Source organism: Rhinolophus sinicus, linkage group LG06, assembly GCF_036562045.2.
Source record: "Rhinolophus sinicus isolate RSC01 linkage group LG06, ASM3656204v1, whole genome shotgun sequence".
NCBI lineage: Eukaryota > Metazoa > Chordata > Mammalia > Chiroptera > Rhinolophidae > Rhinolophus > Rhinolophus sinicus.
Genome location: NC_133756.1, coordinates 32,900,055 through 32,918,787, shown reverse-complemented (window position 1 = coordinate 32,918,787; position 18,733 = coordinate 32,900,055). Strand labels below are relative to the sequence as shown.

The window sequence follows — 18,733 nt, the reverse complement described above, 5'->3', positions numbered from 1 at the left end:
CGAGGTTGCCGGTTCGACTCCTGCAAGGGATGGTGGGCTGCGCCCCCTGCAATTAACAACGGCAACTGGACCTGTTGCTGAGCTGCACCCTCCACAACTAAGACTGAAAGGACAACAACTTGACTTGGAAAAAAGTCCTGGAAGTACACACTGTTCCCCAATAAAGTCCTGCTCCCCTTCCCCAATTAAAAAAAAGAGAGAGAGATTTGCAGTTCCAGCAATTCTAAACTCCTCAAATTCTCAGGGGTACAAATAGGAGTTTTTTCATGCATGGGTTACCTGCTTAAGTTGGAGAAAGTTAAACTTTATAACTAATGAGCTTGCCAGATTAATAGCTATTCAGCCTTGGCACGATTCAGTATGGGAGCAGGCTTAAACTTTGGTAGGATTATGAATGCAGTAGAGGCTTGCAATAGAAAGGAATCTGCGCTACATTTGTTGTTCATAGCAGTGTTATGTACTCTGTAGCTTTGTAGCTTTTCCATGAGGATGTCTACTGAACACAATGACCCCAAATCAAAGGAAACTTCTGAAGAAATGAACGGTGCATCCCATGATGCTAATCAATGCATCTATCCTAGGATGCCCTCGCTAAAGCAGCAGCCACACAGAGAAAGGCCTGCCAGAGTGCGCTAGGAAGACTGCCCCCATCTCTCCTCTGCCAGCACTCAGGCAGATGCCGACTTCTCTGGCACCTCATTAAAAGGACAAATATTTTCAGCAGCAGCATGTGCCTTCCTTGGCTTCAATTCTAAACCTGCTTGATAGTATGGAGCATTTTAGTTTTTGAAAACATTTATGATTTCACTTTATTTTATATTTTTTAGCAATTAGCTTTGAGTTATCCATAGTAAAAATAGTGAAGTGTGAAAGTAAAGGAATTAGAATAGAATGTGCATATCATTTTACAGCGCTTTACAAAGCACTTTACATAAGAGTCTCATCTAATGCTCTTAACCCCATAAGGTACATAATGACTAGTCCCATTTTGCAGATGAGTAAATAAGGCTCAGAAAAGACAAATGGTTTGCCCAAGGTCAGATGTCTAACAATGTAGTTCAACTTAAGATCTCAATTCCAAGTTCAGTGTTCTTTCCACTCTTACAGCCTAAATTGAAATTAGTTTATTTGTATCTTATCATTTTGATCTTCAGTATTCCCTATGAAAAGTCAAACACTCCTATTATCTGCTGCAATATTAGATTATTTTTCTTGTGAAATCTTTTTGACAAATATTACCTGTTTGTATATATACAAACCATGTGAGCATATATAAAATAATAAAAATTTCATTCATCATTCTTCTGTGAGCTAATACTTTTACATACACATAGTTTTTCAAATAGTTACCATCAAGAAGAAAATATAATTCAAAATCCTTTGTTTAACCTAGCCTTACATTATAAACCCTTCACCGTGTGGCTATTCAATATAATAGTTGTTAATGACAGAATAATATCCATTGTATCTTCACCATAATTTATTTAACCATTTGCACATTATCGGATATTGAGATTATATCCAGGGTTTTATTAGAGACTATGCTGCTAAGAAGAAAAAAATCCCTACACTTCTAAGAAAAGACTGATTTTTCAGTAGTACTAAGTAGCTACCCAGCTGTGTTGAAACTTATTTAACTGGTCAATGACAACTTATCTCAATAACCAGGTTTCTGAAAGTCAGCCAATCAATGACACTTCAGGGTTCTTTCTGAAAGTCAGCCAATTGGAAACAACCTCACTTCCTTGACCATACTTTTGAAAGTCAGCCAGTCAGCATTAGACACACACTGGTAACCATGCTTCTGCAACCAAGGATCAACCAATCACTGAACAGTCCCATGTTGTTTTAGGCCCCCAAGTACCGAAACTCCATGCTTCCCTAAATCTTACAAAATCAGATTCGTGCTTTGCTCAGAAAGGCCCATGCCTAAAAAACAAAGCTCTCCCTTGATTAAAAAAGTAAGAAATTCAGTATTTTTTTCAGATATTGAGTGGTAGTCTCTTCTTTCAACAAAAATGATAACTTGTGCATATAGAGTTGTTCTTGCTTTCAATTGTTTAAGAACAAATTCTCAGTAAATTGATTATTAGGCCAAAGTGCATAATGATATATAACATCAGGCAATGCTATTTTTCTCAAGAGTTATTTTGATTAGCAATGCCATCAGCAGTGTCTAAATATATCTTAATCGTAACAACTTCAACAATATTGCATGCTGTTACATTTTAAAATGTTTGCTGACTTAGTAGGCATAAATTGGTAGTTTAAAGTTGCTTTAATTAGTATTTTCAGATCATTTTCAAGAGTACAGATTGACATAAGAGAATAAGAGATCCTAACAGATCTCAGGAAAAGGAACTGGGAAGCTACAGAAAAAGCTATGCCCATTGTGGGTCCTATTGGTAATTACAGGCAAAAGAAAATGATTAGCCTTTACAAGAATTAGCCTGTACACATGCTTTTAAAGAATGAGTGTTGTAAACTGGCCTCTCTGTGAAGCAGATGCTGAGGCTGAGGTCAGCATTCCAGATCATAATTAGGGAGCACTCTTAGGATTCTCATTTGTGGAAACGAGGCCGAGGAAGCAGGTCTGGCAGGGTGGCACCTGAGCTTCAGGACAGTCTCAACAAAGGTCTCAAACAACCCTGTGGCTGTCCCAAATTGGGTCCAATGGACCAAGCCCTTTATACCCCACATTGATCGGTCATTGGATGCAGGCTGCTCTGGGAAGGGGACAGGACTTTGGTGAGTGCAACTGACTGAGGACAATTCCCGAGACAGCTGACAGGCATTCCTCAGTCCTGAAGGAGGGTTCAGCCCAGCATCCAGAGCGCAAATGAAGAAGACTCGAAGGGTTTAATTTAAGAGCATTTAATCGTACAAAGGACGTTGTACAGAGAAATAGGCAGGGTTAGGGAAACTGGCAAAAAATGGTGAAGCACCCAAGCACTACCAACAGTGGGGAACTGTGATCACCCCTGGGCCTGAAGGAACAAGGGAAGGGGACAGTACTCTGAAATTTGCTAAGAGCTGAAGTCAAGAATGTGGGGTTACCCAACAGAAACTAAGGGAATACAGCCTCTGCCAAAACTATGGTGTTTCATTGTTTGGGGAGAGAGGGAGGGAGGGAGGGAGGGAGGGAGGGAGGGAGGGAGGGAGGGAGGGAGGGAAGAGGAAGTGAAGAAGAGGGATAACAAATACCTCAAGTCTATTCACCTGCCCTCTCTTCTTCGACTGCCTCCCATAAGTCAGAATCAGTGGGAACCCCAAGAGCGAGGGAGTACCTATAGTACACTCCCTGAGCTAGCCTCCCAGAGCACAGAGAAGGGCAGAGAATGGATGTGGAGATGCAAACAGAATGACCAGCACAGGTAGGAAAATATTTTGCTACTCAAAAGATTTACATTGTACTGATGGCCACGTACTCAGGCCTGGCCTGCTTCTCTTTTGTCTAAATTCCAAGTTCTCACTAGTCACAAGTCAGCAGAGGTGTTCACCGTGGCTGACATCACTGGAAACTCCTTCTGTCCAGGTATTAAAGGGAAGCTGAAACAGCACAGCTTGAATTATTGTCCACGTTATTTCGTCCCTGACCAGACCTCAAATCTAGCCAGTAAACGCACAAAAAGTAAACAGCCAGGCACATATGCATCTGCTTCACATGTCTTGCAGTGATCAGGAGGCATATGAATATTTGGGGAAGCAGAAATACTAATGATTTGCGGAAGGCAAGCACACTGCATTTTCCCTTACGTAATTCCATTTCAGAGTCCTTACATAAAGCAAGGAAGATATGCAGACCTAAAAATAACAGTAACCTTGTGCAGGTCTAAGAAGGAATGAGAACAGAAAGAAGATGGCTGCAACTAATCTTCAATAATCTAGGGAGTAAATAGTACTTAAACCTGGCTAGGAATCGATACTCTTCAATGTTTAAGTGACCTTGAGCTAAAGGGCAATTGACCATGCTCGTTCCACTTTCTTTCATGTCCCTTGTATCCTAGATATAAAGGCCTACTCATTGTACCTGATAAACAAATCTTTCAATGCTTTTATTCACGTTTTTCCTGTGCCTGAATGCTTACCTAACTGGATTTCAGACAACCTCCTACTTCTTTCAAAATCCAGTTCAAATCACATTCTTTCTCTGTAGTTTTTCACACTCTGCTTCCTCTGATTCAAATTAGATCTTTCCTCAATCTCTTTTCTATAACACTCTTCATACATATTAACTTTATATTATTTATGTTTACACATTATTTATTAGTGAACTTATATCTTCTCCTACTAAGATGTTTATTGTATGTATCTTTGAATTGCATTCATCTAGCAGGTACTTAACATTTGTTAAATAAATGAATGACCAAGTAAAATTTCATATGGAACCTTGGAAATACCATGAGAAAAAAACAGCATACACCTGTGCCTGCTACATGGTAGGTATGGGTTAGCTCTGGGCCTGGGTTCCACTCTTTACCTGTCCCCTGGTTTAGTCTGTGTTTCAGGGGTATTGAACTTTGAATCCTGCATTTCCTAAGAAGTCTTGACAGAGGTTTCTGGCTGGGTTCAGCCAACAGAAACACTGATGGAAGATTGGAGGGCAAGAGGAAGGGAGAAACCAGGGTATCACCTTTCTGTGTCTCAGTTTCTTCATTTCTAAAATGGGAACAATAACACTTATCTCATCGAGTATATGTGAAGGTAAATGTGTAAAGAATACAGATACGTACTCCTTGGCAAATAATAACTCCTCAACAAATTAGATATCCTCTTTATTTAAGTATTTTCTAAAAATTTTCATATTGACTTTGTAATATTTGAAAACTTCTTTGCTAATTGCATTCATTTGAAAATATTACACAGCAACACACTTTCAGGTTATCATTCCCAACCATGAAAATATTTCAAATTGTATGAATACAGATAGCAATGATTAATAATTCTATATATGTACAATGTGTCATAAATTATAGAAATGTATTAATCAACAACTTTAAGATCATATATTTTGGGAGTCCTGACCACCAATAATTTAAATAATTTACTGATGAGGAACCTGAAGAATTTGGCCTATACACTGACACTAATAAAAACAGATTTAGTAGTAAATAAAATAATAGGTCGATTTTATTTTTCTAATTTAATAAATATAAACCTAACAATAAAATTTTACACACATGTGTGTATATATGTATGCATATGTAATATATATGTAGCTATTAATATTTGTTTTAATCAGTGGACAAAACAATAAGTATTTTTCCATTGTGTGCTGCGATATCCATTAGAAGCTTTATGATTCTAAACGACAGATACTGACAAGTTCTTAGACACCACATTTTAATTAAATTTTTGCAAAGATTGAGAGCATTAAAATACCAAAAAAGTGTTTGTGATTTTAAAATAAACATACTGTGTATGTACTTGTTAATGGGGAAGTCTAGAATAAAAGTGATAATAAAATAATTATAAGTGATTCTGGTTGAAGACGGAGGTTTAGGATATGTAATAAACTTTTCATCTACATCATTCTTTAAATACTAAGGAATTCCCCCCTAGGTGATGGAAGGAGAACTGACTCTGGGTGGTGAACACACAATGAGATTTATAGATGATGTAATACAGAATTGTATACCTGAAATCTATGTAACTTTACTAACAATTGTCACCCCAATAAACTTTAATTTAAAAAAATACTAAGAAATTCATCCTCCCCCTCCACAGTATATCAATTCTTAACTAATTTGTATATGAAAATAAATGAACTGTGTTAGAAGGAAGATTAAAGTATACTATAAAGAAAAAATGAACTTACAAAGAATATCCTTAAATAAACTATGAAGGAGAAAAGTAATCAGAATTTGGCAAAATCTCTAGTTTCATTTATGAAGTATCACACCAAGCCCCAGCACATATATGTAAAACTCGGAGCTTCTATAAAATATTGGTTTTAGACATTGATCTGATGGAAAAAAATCTTGATAACAAAAGAGAATAGTTCATTTTCATATATTCCATTAAAAGAGTGCTTTTATATTAAATGCCAAACTAAGTCCCCAGATATTTTTAATGTCTTTTCCATATTTCAAAAAGAACAATTTAGGAAAGTTTGTGATGATTATCATACTAATTGCTTTCATACAACATAGTTAATTTTAGAAGATAAATGCCTTAAACCAATCATTTAAAAACTGAGGGGATTTTTTTTTTTTTGCATCTTATCTCACACTTTATAATTCACACATCACATTCTACCGTATTTATCTTCTTCTCCCCCCCCCCCCCCAATGCTTAGAAAACCTCAATCATCCCTACCTCATCCATCTCAAACTTTGTGCCTGGCTTTCTGGGACACAAATGCCAGCCTTTCTTCCCAGTCCAGTCACCTTTGCTGCCTCCAACACTGCTGATCTAATTATCTCCCCCTCATGAGTTCTATGTCTTGCTCCTGCCATCTCTCTGTCCCTTTGAAGAGGAACCCCACATACACACCACACACACACACACACACACACACACACACACACACAACTTCAAAGTCCAGCAGAAATCCCTGCCTTCCTTGCCAGTGCGCAAAGGACGTCCCTCTCTGAACTGTGAGTGCATTTCACTTGCCTCTGCACAATCCATCCAGAGCCCAGCATTTTCTACTGGGAATGGTTCTTTTCCCACCTCCCTTCCTGGAATGTGAGCTCCGGAAGAGCAGGGGCTTGTTAGATAGCACCAGGACTTGGCATAGTGAGTGGCACAGAGTAGGCCCTCCATAAATATTTTTGAATAGATGAATATTTGTATATGAAGACTTGGATCCAGCTACCAGCTCTGCAGGTGATTGAGCGAACCATTTAATTTGCAAAGACCTCAAGTTGTCTTATCTATAAAGTGGAAAAAATCATACCACCTGTGTTCCTTCCTCAAGAGGAGGTTGTCAATATTGCATGAGATGACATACGCGAAAGAATTTTCTTCACTTGAAATGTGCTACATGAGTGCTTTTATTGTACTGTTTTATATCCCGACACAATGGTTAATATACACTACTTGGCACATAGGGCTTTTGCATACAGTAAGGATTCAATGAAGCATGCTGATAGATTGAAGATGGAAAAAAAATCCACATCCATTATCACTGCCATTCTGTCTCCTTATTTGAAAATTGTGATGGCTAAATAGCCACTTTTATCTCGTCTTTAAATAAGTGAACTGAGATTTACTTCACCAATCTATTCATTGAGTTCTGAGGATTACAAGGCTGCTATGCTTCAGAATTGTTAGTAAGTCTTTGATCTCAGTACTAAGTAAGGAACACTTAAACCACCACTGTTCTTTATTTACTTTCCATTCTCATGGTGAACCCAGAGTCAGCTGAAACACTGGCGTTACTGAGAGTATTGGCTCATGATTACATTTTAAGGACTGTATATTATTCGAGGCGAAAATCTGTCTCTCCACTGTGTTTGTTATTTGTCATTAATTAGGAACATTTATTCAACAGTATTCAAATTCATTACTCATAAACATAACCATTCATTATTCCGTTACTCATGAACAACCATTTTTCTGAAAGTGATTTCAAAGTCCTAAATAATTTGGTGTGTAGGTGGAATTTTTTAAATTACATTTTCTAAAATATGGCTAAATCTGGTACTTATAAATATTAAAAAACAAACATGAATTTGATAAACAAAAAGGAAAAAATTGGATAACTTATACAATATATGTACAGATTTTTCCCATGAAATTAATCATGAGCAAAACAGTAACCATTAAGAAAACAATTTTTAACTTCACCTACATTTTTTAAGCATGTTAAAGCATCTTATTCTTAGTATAATACTAATGTTTTCACAAAAGAATCATATCCACACACACACACACACACAAAAAAAAATAACACTCCATATTCTGTTGTATGAAGGAGTAAAAAGTCATATTCAGAGCTTAGGCAAAGTTGATTAATATATTAAACAGATCTCTAGAGATAGAATTTCAGATGTTATATTTCTTGGCAAGTTTTATTACAGGGTTTTTATTGATATATATTATGGAAGTGTCACACAATTCAGCTAGCTGACAGGCACAATGAGAGAGGCAGAAGGGGTAGTGTACAGAATGTCTGATCAGATGATGGAAGGCTGTGTGTCAACTCGTGCCTGAGTATCAACACTTTGGTCAGAAGTGTAGTCCCTTTTTTATACCTGGTAACTAGTTAGAAATAAAAATAAAGTACAAATTCTAATGAGCTATGTGTCAGGCATTATGCCAACTGTTTTACGTCAATCCTAACTATAAGGCCATGAAATAATTTTCTATTCTCATTTCATAGATAAGGAAACAGAGGCTTTAACAAGTTAAATAACTTGACCTGGGTCCCAAAGCTAGAAAGGGGTCTAACACTAGAACTAGAACTTCCATGGTCAACCACCATGCTGCACATTAGCAGTTAAACTAGAGGACCAGTTCAGATTAGAGAAGAAAGAACTGTGTTTCACTAGGGAACAAATTATAACTGGGAAAATTTTATAACTTAACTCTCCCCTGCAAGCCCTGGTCCAGTACCCCAGGTCTAAGACCAAGTCTGACTTTAGTTCTGAGGAGATTTAAAACATACTCACAACTGATCAAATTAGCCTGCCATTTGAAGAGTTCTGACTCTAGGTCTCACCCTAAGAGCCAAGCCTCTATCTTTTCCTTGGCAGCAAATCTCTATCTTGAACTCCAATTCTGGTACTAGGTCCCTGTTATTGCCCCCTGGTTCTGGGTCAAAATATTTGGGCAGGATCTTAAAGTTGATCATGTTCCAGGGCTGCTGCAGTGCTGCCCTTGGATGTGAGGCTGTCATGGGATGGCCCTTCTTCTAATTTTGGCCTCTCTAACTTGATAGGTCCAAGTCTCTTGACCCAGATACTGTCTTTCTTACCTACCTGGCTTTTAGACCATTAAAATGACCTATACCTGGACCTAACTAAGTTGTAACATGTTGCTCTCTATCTCTTCTCTATGCTCTCTGATAATTTTTCATGGCTATAAATTAAACAAGAATTGTCTTAGTCAAACCCATATGGTGACAATAAAATAGTTGTATTATTGCTGGTTAACTTACTTGAATGGTCTGATCTACATAGAAAAAATGAAAATGTAGTCTCACTCCTCTCACTTAAGACTTTCATTATTGGTAATTTGAAATATGAATTAGTGCATTATAACTACTTTGCTGATTTTCTTGTTAGTGTCAAAGACTTACTAAGGGGTGCTATCTAAGCAATCAGATGGAAATGTTTTTGATTTTTAAAATTATACCAGAAATACCCTCTGGATGATTTTTATGTGTTCTAAGTAGAAAGTAAAATGTTAACCCCCTATTCTTTAAAATATTAGTTTAGTTTTTTGTTTGTTTGTTTTTTGTTTTGGGCTAGTGGCAAGGAAGGTAAAGTGGTTGGTGGAAGATGACTGAGAAATAATATCCTTTGATAAAATAATTTGGTCTTCAATAAGCAATAGAATGTGCCGTTGTGAGCCTTCTAGGACATGATTTGAAGACAAAATAACATCTAAGAGAATGAATATGTTGGTCCTGGAGACATGGTTAGGATATGCAAACATTTTACAAATTTCTTGGCCTAGCTCTGAAATGTATCCAGCTTGGAGAAGAATATAAATGTATAATGAATCAATCCTCTTGGGAAATAATTCTCTCTGTCTCCCTGGTAAAAATTTCTTGGATATTTTAAATCTTTGCATGATACTGTAACAATGGAGAAAGTAAGTCAGCATTGAATGGAAAAAATATCAAGTCTAAAATTAATCTTATGACATATGTGAGCTGTCTTGGTTCTCCAATCCTTCCCACAATCATATTCATATTTTCATTGTCTCTAATAAAAACAGTCAAAGTTATGGAGATAACAACTAAAGGCTCTAATTGCCTTTATAGGAGCCTTTCCATGAGATGACAAAAAACAAAATCATGATTTATAAGTTAAAAATAACTGGAATTTTTTCTTTCATACTAAAAGACACACAAAAAAAAGACGTTTTTCAAAATATGATAAAGGCAAGTGTGGCTCTATTACAGCACTTTGGTGACTAAAACTCAACACAAATAAATTAACACAAACATCACCTCAGAAATTATAAGGAGTGGACTTTAGTCAGTAATTAACAAATATGCACAATGAAGCCTCCCTCTCAGAAAAACAGGGTGGAGTTCTAATACTCTTGGATGTAATTTCTTGTCATTGGTAACTGACAACTGCTACTTAATTTCACAATAATTAGTTACAATCAGCGGTTCACAAATTCTTTCTGTGACGTTCTGTAAGCTCCTGCACTCTTTGTACCTAACAGACACAAACACACACACATACACCCCTTGCTGTTTCACCCTTTCAGAAATGTTACAACTAACATTAGTTCACAACCCCAAAACTTTAAAATTTAAATAATTACATTTATTTATCCCAAATTTCTGAGGCTAGAGCATCTGCCAAGAATTAGATGGTTTCCCATTTCCCATTCCACTACCTGGATGAGATCTGTGAAAGTCTGCCCCTATTTTTCCACCCGCCATCCCTGACTCAGATTATCTGTATTCCACATATTGTCTCTTTGATAGATTGGTGCCTGTTCACCTGCTGAATCAGTGCCTAGTAAAGGTCCTGTCACACAGTAGGTTCTTAATAAATATTTGTTCAGTGAACGAATAAATAAATGAGTGCTCTATGGCCAACCTCAGCTACTTGGAAGAGGGAGTAGCAATGGAAGGAAAATGTTATCCCGACTCTGTATATCACCCTTTGAAACCTAGCCTCATTTTCACACTTTGTGAAGCCCTCCCTTAGCCACCAGTCAATGTTGTTCAAAACTGTCTCTCTTCCTTATACATTCTTGTACCATCACAGTGTTTAATAATCCTTGTTTCCCACTAGAGAGCAGGGTTCCCAGAGCCTTAAACATAGTGGCCGTCATGGGATGGCCCTTCTTCTAATTTTGGCATCTCTAACTTGATAGGTCCAAGTCTCTTGACCCAGATACTGTCTTTCTTACCTACCTGGCTTTTAGACCATTAAAATGACCTATACCTGGACCTAACTAAGTTGTAACATGTTGCTCTCTATCTCTATGCTCTCTGATAATTTTTCATGGCTATAAATTAAACAAGAATTGGCTTAGTCAAACCCATATGGTGACAATAAAATAGTTGTATTATTGCTGGTTAACTTACTTGAATGGATGTTTACACCGAGTTTAGAGTGGCGCTTGGTGGTCATTCAATAAATGAGTTTAACAAATGGTTAACAAACGTCTGATTCAGGGCTGGGTCCTGGAGACAAAGGGGTGAATATGTAAAACATGGTTCTTGTTCCCCTGTTCTATTCTTAGTCCTCAGGCTCCTTGTCTTCAGTGCTGAATTGGACATTAAGGACCTCTACTTCATATAAACTTTCTAATTCTTAAGGTTCCAGATGGCTTCCTAGATTCCCTGTGGCCCACGCTAATTCTATCAGTCGGACAAGTCACTGATTGCTGCTGCCTCTGATGAAGTATAGGCATTTCTATCATCATCTCCCATTCACTGAACAGCAGGGGAGCATCCCACTATGACTTTTATAATACCAATGTCAGTGGAATTTGCAATATCAGAGTCAGTGGAGAAATAAAGGTATTCTTATAAGGAACATATGGTGAAGCAAAGTATATATTCTCCCCACCCACTATGCCTAGAAAACCAATAGGTATCTGCTAGCTGACAGATTGACATCTGTTCCTTTCTGAAGTATGTCTATCTGATTTGAAAAAAGGTACTGACCACTCTGAACAACAATGTAGGCCACAGAGAACAGTTCTTAAGTAGAGAGGATAACAAATCTGATTTATGATTTAGTTTAGTTTTTCCCAAGCATTCACGGGGTATAAGAAATTATAATATCAGTATATTATATTAAGACTAAAAAAACAAGACCGCTTACAGCTGGAAGCTGAAAGTTCTAGTCCAGGAAATTACATGTCCCAGCCACCCCAAGGGCTCTAGCAAGCCTATAATCCATTCTCATCACACAGGCTGGGAGGCTTTGGTTGGGTAAAAAGTTGGGAGAATTGCCAGTCTGTCAGACAGACCTTTTTAAGTAAAATACAACCATATTACGAAGTTAAAAAGAAAGTAGGTTACACTTATCTGATCTTGCCCATTGCTAGGTCGCCATAATATTTGAACAGAACTGGAATCATTTTTACTAGATGTTCAGGATTTTGAAATCTGCTTTGGCCTTCCTTCGCTTTGTACTATGAAAAACACTGTCACAAAAGTCTTACAGCCCACCCTCTGGTCCTGATATCCTCATTTAAACATCCTTTTGTTCCCTTACTTGATTTAAAAAAAAAAAAAGTTTATTAAAGGAAATTTCAAACATATTCTACGCTAGAGAGAGAATAGTATAATGAATCTCAATCTCCCAGTTTCAAAAATTAATTCATGATCAATCTGTTTTCATCTGTACCTCACTTTATTTTCTCTCCTTTAGGCATTATATTATTTTATCTATAAATATTTTATTACATAGCTACAAAAGCTAGAGATTCTTTTAAAAATGAGCACAATACTATTATCACATCTTAAAAATTGTAGTTTGTAATTCGTTAATATTATCAAACACTGTTATATTCATATTGTCTTCTAATTTTTATACTTTTTGAATCAAGATCCTAATAAAATCTATACATTCCCAAATGGCTAATATGTTAATATGTCTCTGAAGACCCTTTATTCTGTTTTATTCTTTCAGTTATTTCTTAAAGGTGTCATTTCTTCAGCAGGATTTCTTCCCTCAGACCAGAATATGCCGACTATATTCTTGTAGTGGGGTTTAACATTTTCCTGTGCTGTACTTTCAGGACTAGGTAGTCACATCTAGAGCTTGTTATGATGTAGGTGTTATTGTTGGTGGTGGTTCTACCTGGCCTGATCATAGTTTAGAATTCATACTTTATTAGCTAGTTTGTTTTTTTCTTTGAAGAGCAGCACTGTTTTTAATGAGTTTTCGTCCAGAATACAAAGCAAGGTGCTAGCAGTGGCCTCAATGTTAGTACAATAGGAAACAATGGCTTTTTCTTCCACTATCAGGGCAAGTAACAAACGTGTATCAGATGGACGGGATGAGACATTTGAATCTGTTTTTGAAAAATCACCCTGAACGCTGGTAATATTATTGAAGTTTCAAATGCTTCCCGTATTCCCTTCCCCACCCCACCCTACAGGAAATCAAATTCTGGGACCATCTTGATCCAAGAGATGTAGTGGCAGAATCTCTCTTTTGAGACTTTTAGAGGGCAAGGGTCTTTTTTCTTGGTTTTGCTGCTGCTGCGGTTGTTGAGCTTTGCATCACTGGATAAGCAGGAAGCCGGCCTGGTTCTTCAGGAGTTCTTCTGAGGAACCTTGTGACTGTTTTCACTTTGTACGCCTGCAGACCATACTCTCCCAGCTCCCAGCCACTCCCAGACATCTGGTAGCCACCAAATGGTGACTGGGCCCCAAACATGTCATAGCAGTTGACCCACACAATAGCAGCCTGGAGTGCTTGTGACAGATAAGTCCTTTGTGAAGACAGCTGTGGCCAGCCAGTAGTTGGAATTGTTGGCTTTCCTAATGACTTCTTCTACGGTTTTGAACTTCAGGATCAGCATCACTGGCCCAAAGATCTCCTCCTTTGTGACGGTCATACCGTCTTGCACATCCCCAAACACAGTGGGCTGGATGAAGTAGCCACAGTTAGCAGCCACCCCTCCACCACACGGCAGCTTCACCCCATCCTCCTTCCCAGATTTGATATTGCCAAGGACCTTCTTAAACTGAGTTTCGTCCACCTGTGGCCCCTGCTTAGTCAAAGGGGTTCCCAACCGCCCGAGACTTGGCCAGGGTGACGCTCCGCTCCACTCTAAACTCGGTGTAAACATCCTCCTGCACAAAGATCCAGGAGCCAGCACAGCAGCACTGGCCCTGGGTGGAGAACAGGGCAAAGTGGGCCTGCTCCATGGCCCAACGCATATCAGCATTTGACATGATGTTGGGGATCTTTTCCTCCGGCTCCAGGGTCGCTCTCTTGAGGTTACTATTCCCCGCAGCAACCTGGATTTGGTGGTCAACCTCAGTGGAGCCTGTGAAGGCCACTTTGTCCACATCCTCGTGGGAGGCGATGACAGCCCCAGCCGTGGGGCCAAGTCCAGAAACAATATTGACCACACTGGGGGCAGGGGTGGGGAAGTGGAGCCAGCCTCCTTAATCAGGTTGGCCACACACAGAGGATGGTGAGTGGAGTCTGCGCAGCCACCTTCGTCACAACCACTTTTCCAGTCGCCAAGGCTGGGCCCAGTTTCCATGCTTGCATCAAGAGCAGGAAGTTCCACGGGATGATCTGCCCGCACACCCCCACTGGTTCATGGCCGGTGTAACTGAAGAAGTCCCCATCGATGGCAATGTTTTTCCCATGGTACTTATCCACTCAGCCGGCATAGTAAGGGAGACATCTGAGGACAAGTCCAAATCCACCAGGTAGGAGATGACGAAGGGCTTGCCACCCTGTTTCCCCGAAAATAAGACCTCGCCAGACAATCAGCTCTAAGGCATCTTTTGGAGCAAAAATTAACATAAGACCCAGTCTTACGTTATATTATATTATATAAGACCCAGTATATATTATATATTATATTATATTATATTATATTATATTATATTATATTATATTATATTATATTATATTATATTATATTATACCTGGTATTATATTATATTAATTATATTATATAAGAACGGGTCTTATATTAATTTTTGCTCCAAAAGATGCACTAGAGCTGATGGTCTGGCGAGGCCTTATTTTCTGGGAAACACGGCATTATTCAGAGTCTCCCAAGCTACCAAGTAGGTCCGCTCCTGCTCCATCAGGTCAGCCGGGCGGTTCAGCAGCCAGACCCTGTTGGACGCGTCCATGCGGTGACAGGGCCAACCCAGCTGGAAGGCGGCCCAGGCAGCCTTTACTGCCCTGTCCACGTTTTCCTCGTCCCCTTTAGTTACCTGGTAGATCACTCCCCCAGTGGATCAATTGACCGTGGGGACTATTTTCTTGCTGACAGTGTCGTGGCACTCGTTGTAGAAGACCTTGGGCTGCTGGTTGGGGGCCGGCAAAGCATGAGTGGTGGCAGCTGACGGGGGCAGTGGCTCAGGCGGGGAAGAAGGCCCGCAGCAGCATGCAACGTGCTACGATGGGAGCGAGTGTGCAGGGCGGTGCACAGGGGGTGTGTCCAGCTAGTTTTGTTACAGATTTTTTTTATAGGTTTGGGGCCTGGCTATTGTAGTTGTTTTGTTGCCATTGTTGTTTTTATGTTGAATGACGGAAATTTTTAAAACCTACCATTACTATCATATTCTAAATATATTTAAAATTGACTTTAATTTTTTAATTTTCAAGACAGATTGCTTTAGTCTCCTTTTTAATTTGAGTTTGAGTATGTTAGTGACAGTGCTCTTACCTCAGATTTCCTCTAAGTTAAATGATATATGGATGCATGTTAAAGGGAAAGCATGCTCAGGCATTCTTGGTGTTGGCTTACTTTCATTATAATTTTACTTTTACTTATTTAACATTAAAAAGGCATGAAGTCCTTTGCATATTGCTCCCCTATAACCGTAAAAATAAATAAATTTACAAAATAAGTGAAAAGAAAACTATTGGGATTTTTAAGAGGCTCAATAATGATTAATTCCTCTCTCTCCCAAGAAGAGAACCAATCAAGAGAAAGAGACAAACAATTGGAGATCAAAATATCATCTTTCATACTGATAAGGGCGTTAAAGAACATACCTTAGCATAAGAATAAGCATTTCCTTCTAACGGCTGTGTGCGCTGTGTGCGATGTCAGATGGGGGGAGGAGGGTTGACACAGTGTGAGGGATATAAATGATGGATGTCTAACTGTTGCTTTGTTTTGTGCACCTGAAACTAATAATAAAAAAAAGAATAAGCATTTCCTGCCAGAACCCTTCCTAGTCCAGATCTTGGAACAACCTGCTCATAGAAAGTTTGGGTTTACAGAGCAGCCACAATCTATAATGAATCGATGGTTACCGTCTTCCAACCAGGTAATTCACTCCTCCTCCATAGACAAGAATGAGGGTTGGAGCAAGATGTCAGGAATATTTCCTTAATGGTTATTTACATGGAAATAAGAAGAATGGAGGAATTTCCTCACACCAAAATTACAAAACAATTACCAATCAATTTAGCTACATTAATTTAATATATAATGTTTTTCTAAAACTGAGTTGCCAACATTGAGTAAACTAGTAGAAAGCTGCATTTATCTACAGTATTTATATTGTATATCAGTTACTGCTGGCTTGATTATTATTGTTTTGAGCATATTCTAACCACTGGTTAATTTTCATTATTTTCCCTTACTAGGAAACTCATTTTTGACAACCAATTGGTCATTGTATGTGATAAACAACTTGGTCATTGTATGCGACAAACAACATATTAGTAATCCAAAATGCAATACCAATGTTTTTAAAATATTGTTTATGAAAATATCCTCATTGTATTGCAAAACAAAAGGAAAGAACAGTTGCAATTTTTGCAAAAATAGAATCTACCCGATCACCCAGTACATTCTGATGCAAGAGAAACATGGTACGGTATATATCCTTTTTTATTTGATATCCCTGTACCAGTGTATGATAATTCGATTCTCCCAACTCTTTTCTCAATTCAAACTAAGTCAAAATTTTTGCATGAATTATTGTGATGTCATTGACCTTTACTTTGTTCCAATGTAAATGTAAACTCAACAGAAAATGAGCATCCATGTAATCCAGCATATGTTATGGCAATTCCTTTATATCATCAAACAGAAAATCTAAACATTTTCATTGTACTCATGGATAACCAAAGTAATTTCTCAAAGATCCAGGTATCTGTACATGCCAGTTTGAGAAATACTGGGTACAGAAGGGAAATATGCAAATATCTGAGGTAGAATGCATGGATGCCAAAATATGGCAGTACAGTAAATAAATAAAATTCAAACAGTTCCAGAGAAAAACTAAGAATTCGCATAGCACCAAAATCAAACATCTCTAAAATGGGAGCAAAAGGTTCCCTCTTCCCATCTCTCTCCATAAAGGTTTATTACAGAATGAAGGTTGGTAAGTAATGGAAGGGAGGCTGAAGAGAACAATGATAGGGATCTGTACAAAATCCTTTGCAAAGTTATTGCATCAGCCCAGAGACATCCCATAGTCTAATCTTATATTGTCAATGGCCATCATGAGATCTGGATGTTTGTTCACTTTTCTGGAGGATAAACTGGTCTCTTTTATCTATAGGTCATTCTGAGATTCTAAGGGACCACAATTATAGCATCATGACAGTTGGAACATAGAGTCTGTTCACAAATGCTCCAGACCAGAAATCAGAGCTTAACTGCATCTCCTGTCTTTCATTTAGCCTTGGCAAACAAAATGAGGGCCACAGCAATGGTCCTTTCTATGGTAAATTCTCTGTCCTTCTATTAACAAAATTGCTAAGCTTTTAAATGTTAACATGGCCAAACTTACTATGTGATTTGCTAACCAGGTGAGATAAACTCAAAAGGAGAGAATGCTCTACTATGTACAGGCTGGTAAAAAGGGCCACATGTTTACAGGAGAGAAGGATGAAAAACTGTAAAATTGAGCCTAAATGTTACCACTGAACGCTTTTAGATTTCTAATTCGTGTTTTACAACATTTTTCAAGGTTGATTGTCATATGTTATCCAAGATAATGAAATATTTCCAAGCAAATGTAATCCCCACATGTCATCAAGCTATATTTCAACAATGTCTATAAATCAATTACTTGGAACTTGCAGCCAGAGAGTCCTCACAGCTGCTTAGAACTTGGATACATTTTCTCATATAAAAAAAAGATTATAATTCTTATAGGTACGATGATATTAGAATTACCATTCAGCTTCATAGGGATATAATAGGCTTTTGTGGGTTAGCCTGTGCACCTAACCACCATTTATGATAAGGAGGTGGCAAGGAATAAACACTGCTTATCTGAATTCAAATGTTCACAGCTGAACTAAACTCATTTTTAACACTTTCAAAGATGTTATTGATGACTACAATGAGTTGCCCTGGAACTTAAATTAATGTTGCCATCTGAGAATGAAAACCTTCAGAAAGAAACCACGAAATTAGTTCTCATATAAATTATCCTCTCAAAAAGCTATATACCTGAGTCTATTTTGGGACTTTCAAGACCAAGCAAAATAATTAATGCGCACGGCCCAGAAAATATGTTTGAATACAAAAGACAGCTCTGCTCTAGTCATGGGTATTATGTAACCTGCCTGCAAAAAGAGAATGTGGCAACAGGGTGGTCTGTGTGAGTCACAGATCAAGAGCCTGAAATTTTGTGTGCAACTCTGTCAAGGGAAAAGAAATACTGTGTCTGGAAGGCACAAGTATCTGGTCACTATGATAATAGACTTCAAATATTCATTTATTCCACAAATATCTCTCGAATGTAGACAATGTTCTCAGTGGTGTTTTAGGCAACAGAGATATTCTAGTGATTAAAACACAAAAAAATTACATCCAGGCAGGATAGAAAGAAAATTAACAAAATAAATTGATAAGATATTTAGCTATGTTGAATGATGCCCAATCACACTGAAAAAAAACAGCAAAA

The 18,733-nt window shown here is 38.0% G+C and overlaps 1 protein-coding gene and 1 pseudogene across 7 annotated transcripts in view; both read right to left on the bottom strand.

The window, feature by feature from the left end:
* Nucleotides 1-18,733, bottom strand: part of PDE4B (phosphodiesterase 4B) — a 564,992-nt gene that overhangs the window by 416,769 nt on the left and 129,490 nt on the right. The gene's annotated exons all lie outside the window — the stretch shown is intronic.
* LOC109447506 (aldehyde dehydrogenase, mitochondrial) lies at nt 13,414-14,998 on the bottom strand (annotated as a pseudogene).